The 24478-nt window shown below is 36.1% G+C and overlaps 1 long non-coding RNA gene across 1 annotated transcript in view; it reads right to left on the bottom strand.

The window, feature by feature from the left end:
* Positions 1 to 5136: 5136 nt before the first annotated feature.
* Positions 5137 to 24478, bottom strand: part of LOC130143954 (uncharacterized) — a 631756-nt gene continuing 612414 nt past the window's right edge. Inside the window, exon 6 of the long non-coding RNA XR_008819941.1 lies at positions 5137 to 5219. This is a non-coding gene — a long non-coding RNA (uncharacterized LOC130143954). The remainder of the gene's footprint in view (positions 5220 to 24478) is intronic.

Raw genomic sequence — 24478 nt, forward strand, 5'->3', positions numbered from 1 at the left:
CAGTACAAACAACTACTAGATGCAATTAGAACACAAATGGAGAGGGAACATTTCCAAAGTAATGATGAAAATAGTCTATTCCCTGTTCAAAAATGAGTTTCCATGAAGACAGAATTTCAATATTGTCAAACAGGACAATTTTCACAAGAGTTGACACTGGTCTATAATGTTCAGGGTTTCTGTTACCCACTGTCATTCAGCTCTGTCTTACTGTTGCAATATCCTTGCCCTCTGCTGTAATACTATACTGGTATCTAAATCTTTCTTCTTACCTTACTCCTTACAAGAAACTTGTTCTCTTTCTTCCTATCTCTCTCCGCAACCCCCATGAACTCTGAAATCCCTCTTCCCAAATACTAGAAAAAGGCACAGATTGATTTGCCAGAAAACTGGGAAAGCAGACAAAAACCACATATGAGTACAAGAAAGGTTTTTTTCTCTTGCGCACAGGAAATCCTATTATCTTTACAAAGAGTGGAAAGCCAGCCTTTCCACAGAAAGAAATACACTAATCAGAGTGTGGAAGGCAATGTGTTTCCACGCTTAATTAGCAGGCATGAACCTCTTCCCCGGCTGCCTGGCTGGCCAGGCAAGTTGCATGCGACTTGTGAACAGAACGCCTATGGCTGCACCTACCAGTGTGGATCAGGAGCCTTACACATCTGGATGGTCAGGCAAGCAGCTGGAGAATCCCGCAGCTCTCTGGCCTTGAGAACTAGAGCACGTGTGTATCTCCTCTACCGCTAGGAGAAAAACTGGTTTTCAGACTGGACCTGACCTCAAGCCGGAATAGTTTTTCTTAGGGAAACAAATAAATATGTGAGGTGTACATCAGTTATCCCTAGGATCTGCAATTGTTCTGTAGTTTAGTGACCTACTTGTCCAGCTCTGCAAAATACAGGTCCCTTTCAACAGGTGAAGTGGTTATAGATGGTTCTTTAATAAAATAATAATTTCAGAAAAAATCACTTGAAGATGTTAGACCTATTATGAAGCCCTTAATAGAAAAAAATTATATCCAACTAAAATAATAGTAATAAGTGTGGCAGGAGGAATATTTCAATGTTTTAATATTACCCCATGCTGTGTTAAATGATTTGCAAATAGGAAGATTACAATCTTGACCAGGGAACTAGTGACTATTCTGACTTGCCATAAAACAGACTGTAAAAATTAAAGTCAGACAAAAAGCATCGATGATTAATAAAAAAATCCTGTTACTGTTTTCAAAAGTTTAACTAGCTTCACCTTATGCAAATCAAGTGAGACAAAGTTGAAAAGCAGGTAAACTGTAGAGTTTGTAAAAGTTATTACATATTATTTCCACCCCCACTACCCTGTACTATGTTAATTAGAAAGTATTATACAACTGAAGAGTTGATGAAAGAACAAGAAAAAAGACCTTTTGCACAGAGTTTGGATGTTTGACATAAAGACAGTGGATAATAATAGATTACTAATTGTTTTTACACCACGTTTATTGAAAGCATATCTAGACTGTATTTTACCACTGTCCTGGGAGGAACGATTTCAGCAGTGCTTTATTGTAAAAATAAGTTCTTAGAATATCACTGTGAACTAAAAATCTTCATTAAATTTTAAATAAGACAATGTCTTTTTAGCCATTATGCCACTATAAGAGCAATGTTTGCTGGAAATTTATGGGTATATATAAATATACATATATATGTATGTGCGTGTATATATATCTGGTGGAAATTTATGGAAAATGCAAAAGATGTTCAAGAGCAACTGACTATTATCATAAACTGTACAGCTAGCTGCTCTGCAATATTTCTTTTTTGCTATTACGCGAATTGAACTTTCAAGTGTGCTGATTCTGCCTTTGGCAGGAATGGCACAAATTTAAAAATGTAGGGTAAAGCACTCATCATTTGATCACATTTATTTCTGGTGCCATTGAAGTAGAAATCCCATGATCTTGTGGAAAGCTTTATACTATTTAACTTAATATAAGTGTTGGGGAAAAATCTATTATGTTTTAAGATAGAGAAACTGTTACACTCTCCTTGTCTTTGACTTGCTGCATGCAAATAGAAGTGGAAAATTCTTGTATTAGAAAAGAAAGAAATTGCCTAATCTTAGATGAAAACTATTACAATCAAGGAATTATATATTGAAGTTCTCTTAAACTACCATATCACATTTGCTTTCATTCTTCTATCACACTGATGTGTACTTTTGTGGGAGGGACTGGCAGTAGCAGAAAAGCATGTTAGATTTATTATAATGTTTGCTACTTTAATGATATTTTATGACAAAAAAAATGATCCATTTATAAAGAAAAAAATCACCTTTTTCCAGTCACAGAGAAGTTCTTGAGAACTCCAACAATATGACATCAAGGGCACTTCGCTTCAGACAACAATAAGATTCTAAGTCACAAAAAAAGAAAAAAATCCCCAAAGCTTGCGTCATAAACCTGTATATTTTTGAGGCTAGCACATGAAGGTTGCTGCAGGACAACCTATTAGAACACTTCTAAGTTGTAGAACACAGAGAAGTATTTTTTTTAGAAAAAAGAAAATCCCAATTTTAAATTTGCATACTTTCATTCCATGAAAAGGTTCAAATAAAACTGGACAAAAGTTTATAAAAATGTAGCTCAAATCCAAGCTGAACAGTGCTCGCATCTTGAGTGCCTGGTGATCTAAAAGCTTTGAAAACCGTAACACAGCAGTGTCCAAAAGGGCTATTTTTTCCTTATTCTTTCCACAGTGTTGTACTCCTACAGCATCTAGGGTATGTAAATTAGCTGGACCACACCAAGAAATCCTCCTGGTACACCAATAATATAGGAATGGCGTAAACTACACTGTCTCACCTGTGAAAATTCAGTGTACCTTTGGTGGCTGCTCATACCTAGCCTGAAATTTTACAAGAGGTTTGGGATGAGGTTCCTTGATTTTGCATATTTAATTATTTTTAATTTTCTGTAGAACACCTGCATGCATTCATCGACACATAGTGAAGCCTGTAGCTAGAGCACTCATCTGCAATCTACATTCATTCAGCACCAGGAACAAAAGCAATAGGTGAAGGTCAACAGCAACCAACACCAGCAAACTCTGGAGTCAAAAGCGTTCATCTGGAATGAGTAGATATCTATTCAGATCTCTTCTGAGTTGGAAGAAAAGGAAATGACTTGGTTTTCCAGAATGTGAGTGAGCAACCTGATGATCAGACCTCACAGGAAAGAAAATGCACTAAACCGGAGTGCCTTCCTTTTCCTTGCTGTTTTTGTGAATGGTGCGCTACATGTTTGAAAGTCTCTCAAAAGAAACAAGGCTATTTTGTTTATGGAAGAATAAGTTGTTTTCGTAGTTTCTAAGTAATTTTTAACAGAATGATCTGTTGTTTCAAAAATTATTTATTGTGTACCCTAACAAAGGCATCTGTATTCACCATTCCAGTAAACCTGGAGACTGAAGAAACAAAAAATGCTTTTAAACAACCTCTTCCCTTGTCCTGAAGGCCAAACTATCACTTCGACCATCTGCCAAATTTTGAGCACCTTGTGATTAACAAATGTTATCTCCAACTGCCAGTGTTTCCTAAAAAAGCATATTCCAGAAGTTATGGATCATCAGGACACAGAAATTCTACAGTTAAGTTATTTTTCTTGGGAATATTCACCAGATCAACCTATGGAGATTTTGGTAATGTGGCTTCTAATTTGGCAGTTTTATTCAGGAAAGCCAAAATTGGATGAGTGTGCTGAGTCTACTGCTGCAAACTGCTAGGCATTACCCACAACATTATATAGTACTTCACTATGTTTTAACTTACTAAAGGGTAAAACAATGACAGAGTAACAAATACGGTGAGTTTCCATGTTGAAATCATACCTAACGTACTGACTAATGAAGCTGCTTTTGCTGATATACTGTGCTGGCTCATCAAAAGTAGCAAAGCTTGGCAAAAGCAGTGTTGGTGGAAGCTGCTTCTAGGACTCTTCAAATGCCTTCTGCCTAAATAACCCTCTAGAAAAAAATGTATCACAGATGACTACTACTGGGAAAACATGGCTGAGATGTTTTAAGATGGAGCTGGTGACTTTTCTGATGTTAGTCTCCATGCACATAATTCTTTAAAGTTTCACTACATTATTTGGGTTTTTACAGTGCTGCTTCATCTTTTTATTTTGCAATTTTGTGTACCAGGTTACAGACACAGTATCTCCTTTCCCTTCCCTGCCGTTACTTCTTTTCACATGTAGCACAGTACACTTACTTGAGATGGGTTTAAATTCTTCAGTTGCTGTATTCCTTTTCCTTACTTTGGGGAAAAAAAAAAAAAAAAAAAAAAAAAAGGGAGAAAAAAAGACGAAGACCTTTTCCTTGAAATGGCAAGATTTGAAACTAATCTGCTTGTTACAGTTGCGATTTTTACCTGCCCAATAAACTGCACATTGACTTCTAGCTTTAAGAACTGTTTTTGATGGTGATGTATGTCACCCTGTTGTAATGCTAATTCAGGCAGAAGCCATTTATCATTTCTGAATATAGAAAGTGTTCAGTGTGACACTGTGCAGACCTATTCATAAAATGATAAAGATCAAGAGAAGCAGTGTAGCTTAGCCTATAATGACCAAGACCAGGCCCAAAACGGCGACTTTCTAGTCTTGCTTTACGACTACAGGAAAGTCAATTGTTTCTGTGTATTTTGATGGCTAGCTGCTGATTAAAAGAATAAAGTAAGATTAGGTCTTATTTATTTTTACAATAAATGTTGAGGTAGGTCAATACCTGTTCTTTTGTACCTGTGGTTTTTTTATGCCTTTCTTCACCAGCAGGGAAAAAAGGCAATGATAAAATAAATTTTTTCTCCCCTCCTTACTAGAACAGAAAAAATACCCCAACAGTGTATTAGGAGATTACTCAGCTCCACGGCTTTTGTGTAAAAATCTCACATGTGAATATTACTATGTCCAGACTTACTCCTTAGTCCTAAATCCAGACTTAGGAACATGAAAATCTATGACCCCTTAGGTTAGACACCAAACAGTATCTTGGAAATTAAGTGAAAATATTGTAAGTTTTAATAAAAGACATGGAGTTTAGTTGAATTCTATTAGTCTTTCAGATATATATTGAAATTTAATTGCATACCAGGCCTTGCTCAGCACATTGGCAGCTCAGCAGAGATGTCATCCAAACAGAATTGTTAAAAGGTCTTATCATAGAGAAGCGTAGTTCCTGGAAGAGGACAAAAATAGGGATTTTACATCTCTGCCAGCCTCACTGCTTCTTTTGTGTCACATTCTATGAAATCAGTTAGAAAAGTTACATGCTTCAGATTGCTACAGACTGCCTGTGAAACGGGAAAAAAAAATACTAACTCTCTGTGCCTCAGTATGATACCTGCAGAAAACTTCATGGCTGTGCTGTGAGTATTAAGTTATTGCTATATTTATCTTGCTTCACTTTATTATTATAAAACATATTTCAGACCATTACTTTGCAAAAATTCATTGTATGATCATTGTCTTGTTACCAAGTGTTAGAAAAGAGTGTAATTTTCTGTAAAGATAGGTCTTTCAGATTACCTTCCTACTCTTTTTTTTTTTTTTATCCCAGAAAACATACAATTTTGCAAACTATTACAGCTCTTTTTTTCATTCCTCCTGCAATAGCTCCCATAGCATCGCTGCTGACTGAGGTAGGTCCTAATGATATTTCACTGCACGCACAGCAAACAGAGAGGGACTGGAGGGAGTTTAGGCTAGCTCCTGATCTTCAGTTGCCTTCACCTTATATTATCTCTTTTTACCTACACCTCCCCTGTCCCCTGAGTGCGCAGTTCTTGGGCAGAGCAGGCAGTACCAGCAAACGCATCTGTCCTCTTGTTGTAGGAACTGAGAAGGATGTGATTGAAGAAGCAGGATTACTGGCTCAGTTTCTCACGTCTGGAAATTCTCCAGTCCCCTAAGAAAAGGCCTTTTAAGGGCCTCCTTAAAAAAAAAAAAAAGCCATGGAATGCCAGATTTACAGGCCCTTGTTTAACATTAGTTTGGTCTTTATGTACATACAATATAGTATAGTAGTGCTTGGCTGAATGATCTCTTCTGCTTTCTCCAAAAAGTAAAGCGTAGGGTGCAAATGGGTGATGAATTCAGGTTGATTAGGCAAATAAAAAGTAGAATCATAATTACTGAAATCCATGATGGCCGTCTAGGTGATCCTCTAGGAATATAAAATTTATGACTCAATAAAAATTTGCATATTATGAGTACCTACTACAAAATACTTCATGTTTACCAGGGGCCAGAAGCACACACATAGGCAGCAAGGCGAAAAACTATAATGCCAATGTGGCTTCTGGATGGTTTGCTAACCAGTAAAAGAGTGGAAAACTTATTAGCAAGGGCTTTGAGACACGTGTGTACTGACATGTTGCTGATGAATTGTAATTTGTTCCAGTGGCTATACATCATGCCAAAATGTTACCTCCAGTTTGTGACTGGGTGTCTATGCCATACCCAGCCATGATAACAAAAATGGGGAGAAATAGGAAGAAAGGAACACCTGGTGTTACTGGTAATTCATGCTTTCTGAAAATGCAGACTTATGGTATTGATCCAGGTCGAGACATTTTATGGAACTGGAGAAATACACAATATCTGCTTACTACATCTGAGTATTTTGTAAATGAAAATATCATTTTCTGTTTTTAAAATGGATGTTTACACATTTTCTGTCATATATCTCTTCAGTTATGAACACAAACATATTGGTTTTTATAGTTAGATTTTTTCTTTATCTCAGCTTGAAGAGGACACCTTCAATATATATAATTTCAAATTTTATCTCCTGGGGGAAACATCTAAGAAGAAAATCTCACTGAGGTTTTTTTTATTGTTGTTTTTTTACTCTTTAAATCAATATTTTACCAATGTAGGTAGTAATTTCCAGAATACCTAGCACGGCTTTACCTGAATTTCAGGCAGGGTAGGCAATTGCTTTCATTATTGCCTTTTTCTGTTATCGTTTTCAAAGACTGAGAAATTAATTCATCTGTCAGGCTACATGCTCTTTTAAAAAAATAGTTCTGATCTTTATATAGGAATGTAATTTAAATTAGTACCTAATTCTCTGAAGTCCACAATTTAGGACAGCATAGAATCTACTGCAGCAACTAATTAAACACTTACTGTAAGGTTAAGTTTTTCATTAAATCAATAGGCCCCTAGTGTCAGTTACAAAGCCCTAATTACTATGCTGTAAATTTAGATTGAATTTGAATTAAGGACTGATTTCAATCTAACCACAGCATGTAAATATTGTAAATTACCAGAATTACAGTTCAATAAAATTGAATGGATTTCACTTTAGATAAACTAAATGCAAATGAGTCTATGGAAAAAAACACGACAACAAAAGCTGCAGAAATTTCCCAAACATCTGCACAAGAGTCTTACATGCACAGTATATAGTATACTGCTTTGGCAAAGAGCATGTTAGAGCTTCAAAATGCTGCCACCGTTTACTCTAACATGTTTTAAATATTTCATTATCTGTTCTGAAAATGAGTAAATTTAATCTCTCCCAAGTGATCAAGTAAAATGATGGCTAATGTGCCCACTTACTGTGTTGCTTTAGTTTGATGACTGTATTGTTGTGCTAAAGCACAGTATGAAATCAGGTTATCAGGTTATAACTGGCAGGGATAAAAAAAAAGCAGTGCTGGGAAACACAAAACAACCCATTTTCAAGGCATGAATCATGCACTTTGAAGATTAAAAAAAAGGTAAAAATTACAGACAATAGCACTCTAATCAAACAAGTGCAAAATTGAAAATAATTGGGAGTTTGTGGACTTTCATTCAGCTTCAAACAAGCACTGTATCCACGGGATATTAATAAAATTGGGGAAATGGGCAATATGCTAGGTTACACAGAAAAGGAAATATCAAAAAAGGCCTATATTGAGGGTCACACATACAATTATTATGAGCTTTCTACTCACCTGCTTACATTATTTCCGTATATGGAACTAAAACTTATATTAGTCTTAAGACATCCTTAAAAAGTTAATGAAAACATTGTCTAATTTTTGACACTTTATTCTTCATTAATACAGCTAACTTAGTAGATTTATAAAAAGTTGATTGAAAAATAAATAAAAAAAATAATATTGTCATGTAGGCTAAGAAAGGGCACAGATTAAGGAAATGAATGATAGTTTTTGTGATTTTGTGCTTGACAGATGTGAAACATCAACTTTAAACTAGAAAAAAATGAAGGGGTAAACAATTATCCTCCTTCAAGAATAATGTCCATTATTCTAATTTCTACCAAAAAAGTAATTATGCCACCTGAATCTTTACTACAGTTATGGTTTTGTTTCTTTTTTTCAGAACACATTTTATGGGGTTTTCGTTTGTTCATGCCTTACAACATGCAGGTATATGTTGTGTGCCTGATAATATACAAGCTGACAGCACCACACTTTCTAAAACTCTTATTTCCTACAAGTGTTGAAATTATATCTCAAACCACAGAGAAGTGTTTTAATGACTTTGTGTCATCAAGAAAGATAATAATACTTCAGCTCAGCTTCATCAGCTGAGCACGGTAACCAAAGGTAGCAAGTAATTTACTATATTTGCCCTACGTAGACATTTCACATTAGGAAAATCAGACCATTCTCTGAAATGCTCATCTCGCCCGCCCACTGGAATGTTAAATTACTGACTACGAAGGAAATGATGTTACACTGAAGTCTGGAGTTTTGCACAAGTGGGATGCATGGGCCAAGCTGCAAAAAGCCACCAAGTAGATAAGAAAAAATGACTCATGAAACTTTCCAGATTAGAAAAGATGGTATCTTTATACCACCTACAGCATGTATAGTGTATTGCTATGTGTAGTAAATATGGTAGAACAGATGATGAGTATTTTTATAATTGCTCTTTTTGTCTCATAAGGAGGCCTTATCATAACAGCTTTCCACCTTCATGTTGTACCCCAGCGGGCATGACAAGATATTCCTTGCTGGGATTCTGCTCCTCTGGCTCCCTTGCTTACTCCTTAAGGCTAGGAGCACCATCTCTCCTCATGGGCGTTTGCTTGTGCGAGGGTAAGTGGAAAATATTAGTGACTGACGAAATAAATGGCTTCCTGTTCAAATTCACAGAAGTAATGCATGGCATAACTTGGATTGTACTCTCTAAACTGCAAATGACTTCACATTTCCAGTTCTGGAATTTAGGTGAAGTTAGGAACTTACAGAAATATCTGAGGCACAGTTGTTGTGTTTGAGATAATTAATTTGTGTTCTGTAAAATTTGCTTTCAATTAAAGAAGTATGGTTAAACAAGTCTGATTATCTAGCAACTAATGAAATGACAATGCTATAGGTTCGTACATTGACAACTGATCGGTGTTTTAAGTTAAAACAGAAGATTTTTAAAACAGTCTTATGGTGAAATGTGACACTTCTTTCAGACAGCAAATTTCATTTCAGATTTGAATCTTAGCCTTGCACAGTTTAAAGTTTAATTGCAGTTCATGATCAGCTTGTTAGCAAGTCTCAGCCTCTTGTGAAAATGCTCTGCCACTTTGCATGGTGAAGAATTTATGATTTTATCCTGTCTTATGGAACAATGAAATTAAAGTGAAAATTTTATTTTTGTTATTCTTCCTAAATTTATAGCTGTTTGGAATGCCAGATCTTTAATTCATCTGGTTAAAACAGAAGATCGGCTATTCAACAAACAAGTTTCAGCTCATGTCTATCCAAGTAGTATGGGAAACATATAATTGTAGTAAGTTTAGCAGTCATTAGTTTGGACCTCTATACACACAGCCATCAGGTCATATCGGGCATAGGCAAACATTTGTTCTCCTAAAATTATGCCCATACTTATTACCAGGAAAAAAGACTGCCTTGTGGGACGTTTGAAGTTTGCCTTTGTATGACTGTATAACATTCATAACACCTGGGTGTCAAATCACGCAATTAGACCTGTACAATCTAAAGACCATGATGATGGATTGTTTACACGTGTAGACTGCAGAACAGAAGCGTGATGTTAAAAAAGGGAATCAAAAACTGAGGACATTCTTAATGGTGTGAATTCTGGACTGAAAAATTTGGGTTTCAAAGACTTTTCTTAGCAATTTCTTTGTGGGATGCATCGCAAAATAGAATCTCAGAATAGTTCAGGTTGGAAGGGATTTCTGGAAGTCATCTAGGTCAACCCCCTACTCCAAAGTTATAACATGTTTCCCAGGGCTTTATCCAGTCCAGTTTAGAATATCTGAGGCACCCTGTTCCACAGATTAGCCCTTCCTGCCTGGTGAAACTAAATCCTTTACACCAGTTGGAACTTCATTTTACTGCTGAGTACTACCTCTTGTCCTTTTACTATGCATCTCTGAGACGCATCTCCATGTTCTTCTTCACTATGATACAGTTCAAAACAGTAATTAGCTTCTCTCTTAGCTTCCTCTTCTGCAAGCTGAAGAAACACATTTTCCTCCGCTTCCTTTTGTAGATCATACTTTGTTTTTCTCCCTTGGAGCTGGGGGACAGAACTGGACACGAGTCCTGCATACAGGAGGATAATCACTTCCCTCAGCCTGCTGGTTATGCTGTTCCCCGCTATGTGGTAAGCCTTCGTTGCCACGAGGGTGATAAAATTAAAAACTTTGTTATCTGAGAAGCTGTAATTAATGGTCAGTTATCTCAATGTGGAAAAAAAATGGCAAGGTAAGAGACAAGAGCTTAACCCTGCTTTGTTTCATTTATCAAGCATATGATTTTAATTACTTATAGGAATCAATCCCATAATTTTTACTGCAGAAATCCAGATATTTTTTTTTTAGTATCCCATCATTAAATATTGAAATATCAATTGCTAACAGGTAGTTCATAATTTTTTTAATTATTATTTTATTATTATAAGGTGAATTGCTCATATTCTGTGCAAAATACCTAGCTCTAAATATGAATCTTCCATGAACAGTGAGCAGATAAAACCCCAAATATTGTTGCTGAAAATACTAGACAGCATGCTTGTAATGCCTTTGGAATGCTATTTGAAAATCCACGTTTGTTTTGGTGTTTTTTATTTTTTATTTTTTTAAGAAAAAGTAAACAAGTACCTAGCAGTCTGAGAAAAAGCTAGCAACAGAAATACAATTTCTGCAATGTATTTTGTAGTAACGGTTATTACAGATTTGAATTAAAATATACTTTAGTATAGGCATTAATTGAGCACAGAGGCAACATGCACTGACATTCTTTTTCTGTCAGCTTTGGGTTATCTATGCATTTTAACATTTACCTTCACTGCATGCAAAATCCAGAAAAGAAAAGTGTGCATAAAAATATACGGGGCATTACTTATTTATATGTAAAACCTTTATTCTATTTTGTTATTTTAGATTAAATCCCGTTTCAATTCTATTCTCTCAGGGAAGCACTAACAGTTTGAGCTCAGCGTGAAAGCCATCAAACACTTGAGCTGAAATTTAGATTGGGCAATTTTGCCTGGTGAAGTAGAAAAGGACATGTGGAATGGCAGAGAACAGAATGGCTTATGGAAAGGCAGATGTTTTAATAACTTGTTGTCTAGTGGGAGCCTCAAACATCTAAATTTAAACACCGCAATATATTAAAGGGCGTTGCTGTCAGGGAGGCTATGCTCCTTTACCATGTGAATCAGCGTGCATATTTAAAGTGTGTGCAGACTTCCACACAACATTTATTTTACAACTGAAATTAGATTTAATTGGAAAGTGTTAAAAGAGATTATGTCAGACTGCAAAATTTGGCTCAGGTCTGCATTGCAAAATGCAGCAGGGAATTTTCAGTCTAGAGTTTTGACTTGGACCCGTCTCCCTGTGTGAGTAGGCTGATTAGATACTTGAGATCTCCTGCCTACTAAGACCCTTTTTGTTTCAACATATCAATCTCCTGTTTATTCACACTGGGTTTTAAAGTATATTTATCCTTAAGCACATTGCTAGAAGTACGCAATAAATTTGCCTAAGAAAATGTCCAGAGAGAAGCTAGAAACCTCCTAGGTTAATTTCTTTACCGAACAAATCTCTCAGAATGTCTGGAAATAGTGAGTTAACTCTAATTCACTCTGGCTGCATAATTTACAATCTGGCAGAATTGAGATGACTAGGGAAGAAAAATTTTATTAATAAGCTAGCTTCCCATATGTTCATAACAACTGGGTCCTATTAAAGAACAATGAAGGCCTTGTCACTTGGCTTTCGGAGATATGACACCAGTATTTGTATACTGTTTGGTGACACAGAACTCCTAATTGACGTCACCTTTCACATTTATCATCTCATATGCTGTCTCCCTTTCCTAGAAATATCAGACTATGTTTTACTTATGGATATGAAAACATATTAGGTACATCAAGCAGAAATAGGAAATAAAAGCTATTTTAAAAATATATCTAATACTGAGGGCTTCATTTATGGGCTATCAGATACATGTATGCATTAAATAAAAAGACTGATGGAAATGTTTCTACAGATATGGTGACAAGTAAAATTGGGGGTAACATTTTATGATAGTTAATAATTTATAGAGTATACCAGAATTACTTTAAAGGTCATTGGTTTAACTACAGATTTGACCTTGTAATATTATTTCCTTGAGAGTAATTACTGTACAGATGAAGTAAAAATCTGCATAAACGAAAACCAAACAAAGCCTTGCAAGCTTTGTGTCTCTGCACATTTTAAATTCTGTTTTAGGTAGCCACCCAGAGAGAGTGCATCAGGCTGGGTGGATTTCAGGTATGGCCATTCATGTTCTTGTACACACAGTGGTAACAGACACAGCGTAAGAGCTTACACAGGAATCAAAACAGAAGGACCAAAATGGCAACACCGAGCTGGAGCAAAGAAAAGAGGGCAAGACCGTAGGGGCTGAAAACTTTTGGGAGGGAACTTGTGACCAGGTTGTACAGGACTTACATAATCTGTTAGAGACAATCCTTGAGGATTTATCTTGCTCTATCAGAAAGAAATCTGTAGAAACTGTGTATTATAAAAAGACCCCTCTTACGCCTTTGTTCAATAGGACAGAGCAAACAAGGTGCTTAATGTTTCTATAAAATTTTTCTGTAAACAGATCACAATCACTTTGTGCTGCATTGCCGACAATAGGGAAAGCAGCCTAGAATCGCTGCGTACTGCTGAACAGCACACAGACAGCTGCTGAAAAAAAACTGCATCTCAAAGCTTCTCTCCTTTTTCAGACCCTCTTTTGTTGGATGGGAGTCTAGTTGGCAAGATGACTTTTAAGCCCCTTGTTTTAGGAAAAAAATCTAGCATTGCCAACCAATTAATAAAATGGAAGGAAGGAAATCTATGACAGATATTCTGCAATAATAACAACCGTAATTACAAGCACATTAAACTAGCTCTGAAATAGGTAGGACTGCATTTGGGAGCTGCTTGAATAACATCTGCCCCACTTATCCTCCATTTCAATTTAATATTCGTAGTGCTAGTGTTGCCTATATCATCAATGTCAAAAACTAAAAAGTCTTATCTTCAACTTTCATTCCAATGCTTCAAAAGAGCTTTGAATTTGCATCTTACTCTAGGGAAGATGTAGTTTAAAAACATTTTTGCCCAGCTTGCTCCATTAATTTCTGAGAAAAATGCACCTACTGCTGTGAATATGACAGTTCTCAACCTTGGTGTTTTTACAGGATGTCCCTCCCCAGGGAACGACCAACACCATTCTGACTTACCCTGCTGGAACTGCACCTCCTGCTGGGTAATCAGCTACTGCAGCACCAAGGGAGAGACCTCAGTATGATTAACTGAACACCCCTTGCGAATGCTAAGGAAAAGGAGAACGGCAAGTTTTCTAGGGGGAAAAAGTGCTTTCAGTAATCATCTATTTTCAATTCAAGCAGCTAATTTACAGTTGCTCAATTACCAGCAGCACTTAGTATTTTATACATCTCAGTAAGCATTACCTTAAAATAATATTCATCGCAGCTATAAAATATATTTTTCTCCAAATTATTTCTGTGAGTCAAGAACAAAATTCATTTTGTAATGATTATCTGACTCAGGTAAAGCTGATTTTCTATTACTCTAGGCCAAAGCCACTGACAAGGGCACAAAAAGGATTATTTTTCAGCACTTTTCAGCTCAGCTAAATCAGCAGATAATGCCATCTATGATGCAGAGTGATCCTGACCTAAAGCCCTCCTCATTGTTAACATTTCTCACATCTCAAATATGCCTCAATGGCAAAAAAAATATTCTACAGCCATCTTCTAAGCATCAAGAAAAAATATTCTTTCAGAATTCTTCGGATTTTATGCTTTTAGTCATTGGTCCCCAAGTCATCTCCCATCCTAAATTGCACTATCACATGAAGAAATATTTTATATAGTCTGTGGTGGTAATTTGGTGTATTGCTTTATTATATGCAGACCATCAAATAAAGACTCTTTGTAATCCCATTAAAAATAGCAAAACCAAACCCAAAGCACAAAACCCAGGAGTGAAACACACGGAAAAAAACTACAGTTGCTCTGGCAAAGATCAAATAAAGCAAAAGTTCATTGTTATTGACTGCTATTCACATAAAAAGCTGTTTCTTTTCACCATCAGCAGAAAAGCATGTAGACTTTCAACTGAAAATTTCATTTATAGTTGAATATATTGTTTGAATTTTTACACCATGACATTTCAAATGAATCATTCTTTGGTGTAAGAGACTTACAGTCATTAGTTAAAAGCAAAACTAATTTTCCTTTTAGAAGCATTAATCAATCATTTAGATAATGGTTGCAATCTATCCTTTTTATACCTAAATATGTATTCAAGTAATAGGAGACCAGTGCCATGTGGCAGGGACATTCCCCATTTTGTCAAGTGTTCTCTTCAACCAAAAGCTGCATATTTTAAAATTTCACATGAATTTTGATTGTGCTATGTTATGGTGATTGTCATCAAACCCATCTGACAAACAGTGATGAACCTTACAAGTGTCTCACAGCCAAGTAAGAACTATCTTTCTATTTTAAACATAGGGAAGCCGAGATACATAGGAGTGTAAAGAGGTTTACAAGGTATTTGGATGCTGAGCTAAAACCAGAAAACAAATCTTTCTGTAATTCTGTTGGATGATTACTCTAATAAAGATAAACTGCATAAAAACATACATTTTTAGTGTTACAGCATTTTAAAGTCATCTGATTTCTCCTTAAATGTAATTATTTATTGGAAACAAAGCTTTAGATCTTAGTACGGACGCTTAACTGAAAAGCCCCTTTTCTCTTTGGTTGGTTATTTGTGGGAGAAGTTGGTTTTTAAATGTCATGAGCTGCTGTCACGCCTTTTGTTCTTTCACTAGGCAAAACAACCTACTCATGAACACGCTCTCATTTACTCAGCAAATCTACCTGCTAATGTGACAAGACCTTTAAAATCATCAACAAGACTGGGAAATTCAGGCCTGTATGAATGTGCAACTAATTGCTACAGTTCTAACAATAAGGAGAATTAAGCTGTAACTGCGGGGGTTTTAGATCTATGTCTACAAAAAAGAATGACAACCTATAGCAAGATTACTTTGAAGAGCTGGTGAGGATTTATTTACGAAAGAATTTTCCTCAAGTAAGAGGGTGGTGCACTAGTCACCCATTTACAGAGGCACATTTTTTTTCCTTGAGTTGTCATTTGTATAACACTCTGGCAGGATAAGCAGTGGTTGGCTCTACACGTGGGATATACTGTTAAAAAAAAATACAGAATTATTCTATCAAAACATCATGATAACGGATGCTATATGGTTTAGTTCATAAAACAAATAACTGTGGAAATATTCCTCAAAGATAGGTAAGACATATATACACAATCAAAACTAACTGAGTAACATCCAAGGAGTTGCCCAATGGAAAGATTTTCACCAAATTAAAACAGACGTTGTCTTTAAACAGCGTGTGACTTCACCGGAATTGGGAAGAGGTATCTTTTTAATACACCAGGTACACTAGAAAGGGTAGGAAAGAGAGTCACTGAAGGTTTGCTGTGTTTGCTGTGGCAGGGTTCATTGAAAAGTTTCAGTGAAAAGAGACTGAGTTAAGAGTTTTAGTTATGTGGACAAGCGAGTTCCTTGCAGGGTTCTTTCTACAAATCAGTAAAACTTTGACATAGCCTCTTCCCACTCTGTTGTCTGCCATGTACTGTGTAGATACCATTTTGTCCTTCAAAAATCCTGTTTACAAGTATTTCTTTTCCACATTCCATGATAAACACCCCACCCAGCCCTCCCCCCTAGACAATCGCTAGGTTGCAGCTGTCTGAGGCTAATTCCTATCACATCGACCAAAGGTAGCTCATTGTTCCCTTGAACTTTGCCACCCACCTGACTCCATCTTCCTTTGACTAGCATGCCTCACTTGTTCCTTGAACTTTACTGTGTTTCCAGCTCTCTCTCCATCGTGTCTTGCTCGGTATACAATCTAACAACTTTGAAGCCATTTAGACATTAAGTAGATACAGAAGGAAGGCAGAGGACAGGACATGACACACCATTTCCTGCTTCTATTACAGCTGCTGAACCCAACAGATAAACTGGAGTCAGAGTCTGATACCTCGATGAGTTTCTTTTGGAGCTCAAGAATCTGGCATACCTTGATACACAACAATCCAGTCTGACTTAAAGAAGTTGCCTGTGAGATCCTGTCTCATTTATACAAGAAAAATTAATAATGAAAAGATCAGTGTAATATGCGCTAGCTGTTACATGCAAGCACATCCAGAGAAACACCACATATATAATGATAGACTCTCTAGACTGTGATAGGAATAGTACTATGTCTCATCTTCTGATATTGGATTATTAGAAACTATTTTATAAATAATTTTAATGTGAATAATAATCTGAAATTATAACTGACCCTGCTTTGAGCTTCAGGTTGGACTAAGGCCTCCTAAGATCCCTTTCTACCTGAAATATCCTGTAATCTTAAACCGGTATTTTTCATTTCCAAATTTGGCATATTCCAAAGCAGACAGTCACTCCTTTCTTTCACACTGTTAAAAAGTTCACATTTCCTCAGAGCAATAAGTACTTCATTTTACTGTACACACTTTGTGTGTTTGCCTTCCCCAAAATGAAAGAAATTGTTATTTTTTTCTTCCTTTCTTCTTCCTTATATTCCCCTCTCACCTTATTTACATTTGAAGTTTCTTATCTGTCTGATCTAATTCCTCAGCTCTTTTTTAGTTGCAAACTCCGTTTCACTGAGTAACTTGAGTCAATCAAAACCACATTGCTAAGACCTGTTTCATCATTCTCTCCAAGTCACAATTCCTTATTTCTGATCACCACTAAAAATTCTCTTTTGGTTTTTAATTTTGGTCTTACTTACCCTTGTTTCATTACCTGATTGTCCATTTCAATTTCACCATTTGTATCTTTGTTTCTACAGAATCCCCTATATAAAAGGCATCCTTACAGAAACAGCCCATGCACTTATTGCTGTGCAGTAAATAAAACTCCTGCTCAGAACCCACTTTCTACAACGATCATGGAAAATTACCAGAAGAGAAAGGGCAAGCTGGGAACTGGTCACATTCTATTTGAATAATAAAAATAAGGTGGTATTTTCACAAGTTATCCTCTCTGCTGTGATCTTTGGCTCTGCCTGTTGGATGTGTTTTTAGCATGTGTTTAAGCTTTCTGGTGTATGGACTGTCTTTGAGTTTGGAGAATTCACCACAAAAGAGCTCTGAAACTTACAGTGATCACTAAACACCTCTGCATTACAAAACCTAACAATATCAGCATGGCTCACAAGGTGAGGAGAAGATGTTAAGATAGATGCAGGCTACATAAGGACATAGCAATTATTAGTCCTTGGAGACAAGAATGACATTTGTAGGTACAAGTAACTAACAACTATTTCATTTTAGTCATTATAAATGAGTCAGGAAAAAAAAAAAAAAAAAAAAAAGGAAAAAAAGAGCCTTCTACCAAAAGAAAAAAAATGAAGTATAAAGAAGTTGACAATACAGTTATAGCTAAACTTACACTCCCAAAGGGGTATACTGTAAAAGACACTGCCATATTACTGTATTTCATAAAATCCTAAAAAAAGTTAATCAAAATTCTTTAATGCTCATATATTTGACAATTTCTGTCAAATGAATGCCTGAAAAAATCTGAGCCCCACAAATCATGATGGAAATTAAACATTCACTTTCTCCTCCTGCTAGACCTACAAACACAACATATGCTGCCACTTGTCAGTCATTTCAGGGTCAGCCAAAAGCCAGCTGACCTGCACTGAGTTCACCATTAATTTTTAAAAAGTGTTTACTGATTGTCATAAAATGGATTAAAAAAAAAAGCATCAGTGCACAGATGGGGATAAATGTTTGCAATTAAAGTTTTGGGTTGAGATGAAAATATTCTGATAAGGTTGGATGCAGTGGCCTCTGTGGCCTTGTATCATTATATCATTTTGCCATTAAGGTGATTATCCATCTGTGAAAATGGTGAGTCACTTACCTTAAATTAGAAATACATTTCAATTTACACAAACTCCTTCATAAACTGTTTATATCCTCAATGCAACTGCTGGATGGGACTACAGGTTTGTTTTGGGTTTTTTTGGCTCATTGATTAAACTGTTAGATAGACAGTCTCTATTATATAGCATTTAGCATCTCAGGCAGGACTATGAACACAGGTTACTGAAAGCCAGCTGCCTTTAAAAGGGACCGTCCTTTAATCACAGATAGCATGCACAGCAGGTGCCTGCCTCCTGTCTCTATCCTACAGCTCTAATGTCACCTGTTGATCTTAAGCATAGCGATATCTGATGCCATAATTCCTTCCTGTTCATAAGCTCTGTATAGTGCGGCTCACACTCAAGGTTAAGCGGTAAGGGTTATGTAAATGAAGAGATGGTGTCGCTATCTGTCATTGTGCTGGAGATGTCTGCAGCTGCAGCACAAATCACTGGATCAAAGTAATGACCAAGAGGGAAGAACAGCTGAGCTAATGTGACTAAGTCAGGAAAGGAAGTAAGAAAACTAATCAGGCAAAATGCAGAAAACGTTCTGAAGTAGTAGAATAAATTCCCAAGATTTCCAAAATGCTGTGGACTACACAATCAAAAAAACATATTTCCTCGCAACAGACATAGCAATAATAGACAATCAGTTATGTAGTCAAACTTTATCTTTTGTGGCCTGTAAAAGTTGGGTGGGAAATTCAAATGCTTGTATTTCATATCACATACATTCATAAATTACCGATAAAGGAATGGAAAAGAAGTTCAATAAAGTACTAGAAATGGTGCAGATGGTGCCCTGCATCAGGCAGGACCTGTTATGGCTTAAGATGATTTTAATGCCCAGTTGGAAACAAGCTTTGATGTGTAAGAAAAGTTCATGGGTTGATTCATAACAGTTTGGGAAAATGGCTAGTGAAGGCCAGATCTGTGCAAGTGTTTTTACACTCAAAGCAGCCTTCTTTCTAATTTCAATATGAATTATTTTGCATGTTACTTGATCACACTGCAGAAGCAAAAAGCATAGTGCCTGGTGTGGATAGAAGCAGAACACCAGAGATGAACCCTAAGCCAGGTGTCACTGCTGAAAACCAAGTATTTTAATTTTAACAAGTTCATAAAAATAAGATTTTAATAATTTAACGGAGAGAAATGCAATAGCCCATCTCTGCTCAAGTAATGCATTTGACTAAACAACAATTTGGAAAAATTACAGGCTTGCCTGGAGCACCTGCTTATGGAGCATATGTAAATAATTTAAAGAAGGCAAGAAAAAATTTCCAGTGACACTTTTTAAGAAAAACCAAAAGTAAATTATAAGAGTCATAAAAAAATTAACATACAGAGGAAAAAAAAAAGCCCAAACCTCTAAAGTCATTAAAATATCTTAGCACTATCTTGCTATAATAGTTAGTTGTATTTTCCTAAATAAATGGTAAATGCACTGGTGAAAAAAAAAAACCACAAAACAAATATAAAAGTGGGCTGTTATTCTGTTTAAATATAGATAACGTTAACAATTTTATTACTGTTTTATTGCTTTTTTCTGTAGTTTATAGCTTCTTGAACTTTTCCAGTAGTTCTAGAAAATGTGACAAAACTGCTTCTAAATTGTGCTCTGCTCAAAGGAAAAATACTTCATATGCAGTCAGACTCTGATAAGGAATACAACATACCCATAAGTAATTTTCTGAACTTTCTCCTAAGTTAGATAATAATGATTTAAATTTCCTATTTTCTATCAGACCAAAAACCATCACTACACCTATGTTTTTCTCTAAATGTTAAATTTAATTGTATTTCCAATTTGCTGATACTTTGTGTTCAAATTTCACATATGCACTCAAGGGCTTAAAATAGACTATTCAATGCATTTTATCCAGAAAAAAAAAAAAAAAAATATCCAGGCCACAGGGAACAATTCAGAGATAAACAAAGCACCAAATACATGAGAGGATGAAAACATAATATTGCCCTTGGAGCTTCTAGTTGGTCAGTACCTTGATGTCAGTATCTATTTTTCTGAAGAGATCCTTACTGAGTTGGTAAAAATCCTTTAACATTTAAGTATTTTGCTTCCTTCGGGTTATATCAGTGAAAATTAAATTAGGCCTGGTGCTAGCAGTTACTCCTTCCTATCTGCCACATTGCTGTGTACTATTATATTGGAAACAGGCCAGGGGAAAAAAATATAATCAAACACAGCATCCTAATAAACATGCAGTTATCTTCCATATGGGGGTTTTGCTACAATACAATCCTGTGTGGTACATCAGGCTTTTGTCTGTCTAGTTTTTGTACAGAATGCTAAGAAAACATGAAGCTTTCTATAAATTCACATGACAGGTAAGGGATAAGGAAGCAAATGTACATTGGCTGCTAAACATCCCCAAGAAAAGGGTAAGCATATGGCAGCAAAGCAATATGTGGTTTCAAAAAGAGTATTTCAGGCAGAAGAAATTACTTATGCTGGGAGGTTAAGGAAGTGACTATACTTATGTTAGAACTGTGGAGACATTAAATATGAATGAAACGCAGAAATAGCTTAGGGAAAGGTAGTAACAGTCTAGAAGCAAAGGATGTGACAGAAAAGAGCTCTGGGAATGAAGAACAACAGTAATAGAAGAGACAAAGAGGTAAACTGACAGAGAGGAACATTTAGGGTTTGTAAATGAGCTCTGCCAAAAGAGAAAAGGAATGTTCACTGGAGTGGAACTGGTGAGTGACAGACAGGAAAGAAAACTTTGGGAAAGGGCAGTATAGCAATCTACACGAGAAAAAGTTTAAGGGATTCTAGAACCAAAATTTTCAGCTATACTTCAGCTTACAAGTCTCAGAAAATTAAGAAAATTTTAATGAAAAAAAAAAAAAAGAGAGAGAATTGGCTGAGTCATTAGAAAGGGAGAAGAAAAGGAATGAAACCAGAATATTACAACAATGCTTAAAGTAACTTCTTCATAACGCGTTTGGATACCTGAGGAAGAAGTATGCAGTTACAAATGGTCGGGTTTATCCTGCAGAAGATAAAAGGGCAATTTTGACAAAAATTGTTCTCCATTCTGCAGGACAGTAGAAACACAAAAGCAAGCTGTTTGCTGAGAAAAGTAGGAGAAAAATTCCAGAGGATAAAAATTATGGGCCATGTCCTGTGCTCAAATCAAGACTGAAAAGGTTATATCGAGCCACCAGCTGGAAGTCCCAGTTTGGTCTGTTGATGGATTCTTAGCAGCCTCAGGGCATTTCTTTCTCCTATTGCCCCTTGCAGTGATCACTATACCAGTGAAAGATTGAGCAACAAGAAGCCATCCTGGCTATGTCCCTCCTACTTAATGAGGAAGAAGCCCATAATGGTCACATACTAAAAAGACTAACACAATGAATTGTACAGCTGATGTACAGAGAGATTTCAGCATACTTCCACCATATATTGTGGAGTACCTACATGAAAATCAGACCATTTCTTATGCAGGAAATAGCATAGCTGTCATCATTTTTCTTCAACGTGGAAATTTTTGATTTTACCATTTTCTGTTTGGGCCATGTTTTGCATTTTTGAGCAGTTATGATCATGAACTGTCTTAAAATGCATAATAGTGTATTTAATCTCAACCACAATAAGACCAGAAAGCCAAATAGAATGCATAAAATAAGTAATTCAAAAGGACTTGTTTTTCTAATGTAAAACAAGCTGAGTGAGTTTAAATAGTCTAAATAGTCATTACAGTCTGACTGCGATGTGTTCTTTCCTCTACACTTGCTGCAGTATTTCTTGTATTATTATAATGGTTTCTAGAGCAATAAATTACAGACACAGAACCAACTGCTGAAAAGTGTAGGCGGCTCACACAGCATGATGCAAATCACACTGTTGGATACTGTTCCTTTGTAACAACAATTCCATTAGGGTCTACGTGATTCTGCCCACCATAATGCAGTTTTCACTACGCAGCACAGGGTCTGTTGAAGCAATGGCAGACAGAAGTTTCCACTGCTAAAGCCTTAATTTTGCAAACAGTTATTTTAGCGCTTGAACTTTGCGTGCCTATGTAGTATTCTAGCAACTGTTCACATATATACAGTAAGCAAATACATAGCCAAATCGAGTTACAAAAAGATTTGGCCATCTGACAGCTGTTTAGCAGGAGATGATAAATAAATTGGAGGTTTCTCAATCTAATGCCTTGTGAAGTCATCAAAACATCACAACCTCCCTCCTAATAAGCACCAATTAGCAAGCAGACGTCAGTCTGGGTCACTGAATGAGGTAAAGAATAATAGTAAATGGTTATCCTCTAAACCAAATTCATTAAATTATGATAAATGATTGATTCCAAAATGCTACTCTGCCTATTCAAGCAACCCAGATCTTCATATCTGTAACTCTGTGCTAAGTAAATTTACGTGTCCATTTCATTGAGCTAAATGTAATAAAATATAAAAGGTAAAGATATGCTTTTTTTGGAATGCCATTTGACTAATAGAAAAATGCTAACAAAACAGGACTCAGAATTCATGTTTTGCTCAAACTTAGTATCGTTAGGATTCATACGAAATAGAATTAGAGATGTGACAAAAATGAATGATGAATACCATGTAAAATTTGGCAGCTACATACTAATTTTGAGGAAAAGCCAAACTGACTTCACAAGTTCATCTGGAAAAGAGTTCGTTTCGAGAACATATGGCTTGCAACTGTCCATAAAACTTTTATTTTGCACTACAGAAGATGATATTTATAACATCCATCGTGTGTACATTTAAATAGCAGAGCCAGATGTAACAACCTACATCTCAGGATGTGGGAGCAGTCATAGAAATCCTTGCCTCAGGACCAGCAGGTAGCAAGGGATGCAGGGTGTTTACTGGACATGCTCCAGGGCTATCTGACACCCAGTTGCCCCTGGCACCATGTACAGGTAGTTTTCTGAGGAGGTCCAGAATTCTAGTAAACAATATTCACACTTCTTCTCCTCCCATCCTCCAGAAATCACTTTACATTATATATATACTTCTGAGTTTTGCTTTGCAGGGGTGGTGACGGTTATATATTAAATCTTGGGCATTCTGCATAAAAGCTCTAATTAAGTTAGTTCACAAAGATTACTAGGCTCTTTTGATATCACCTTTTCCATCCAGCACTGGTTCATTAATTTAGATTTAATACAAGGAAAACAGAGTTGAAAATGTGCCTTTGCGGCATTAATAATTCTTGTTTTTTTCTTTCTGTTTCACTGACAGAATTTATATGACTTTATAATAATAATAATGTTTCTACTAGTCACTTAAGTGAGTTATCATAGCAACTTCATAGTTCTGTAGCAGAAGTATCTTCCATAGCATCTACAAATTGTTCAGTGTGCTAGGGGAAAGGAAGGGAAAATTTATAAAAGTTAATTAGGACAGAAGATACAGAAATGTATATTCCAGGAAAGATTACAAACTGGGCCTTCTACTTGTTATTTTCAGTCATGCAGCAGATACTCCAGACCCTTCTTTTTCTAAGCACTAATTTTATCAAGTATAACTTCCTGCTAAGTTGTCCTATTTACTAATCTTATCATAACAGGCATGGTTTTTTTAGTAGCAAGACCTGAAGATGCAAACCTCTTATAGCGATGTTTGGTGCATCCTCACTTTGCTCCTGTTTTCTGAAATTTCTGTATTACCGTTAGAGGCTTATGCTTTACCAGAGTGGAGGTAATTGCTAGAACTGGGAGGAACAAAAATTTCAGGATTATTTTCTGTATCATAGCGATTACAGGTTGTGAGGTATTTGGTCTCTCTTTTGATTTGTACTGCTTATTGTTTAGCTTACTTATCAATTATTATGCTGTTTACCTTCTTTTAAAGAATTTGATGCAAAGCCATAAATCTACCTAGAAGATTTTATTTTTCATAAGGGAATGACAAATTTCTAAGTAGCCT

Source organism: Falco biarmicus, chromosome 1, assembly GCF_023638135.1.
Source record: "Falco biarmicus isolate bFalBia1 chromosome 1, bFalBia1.pri, whole genome shotgun sequence".
Taxonomy (NCBI): Eukaryota; Metazoa; Chordata; class Aves; order Falconiformes; family Falconidae; genus Falco; species Falco biarmicus.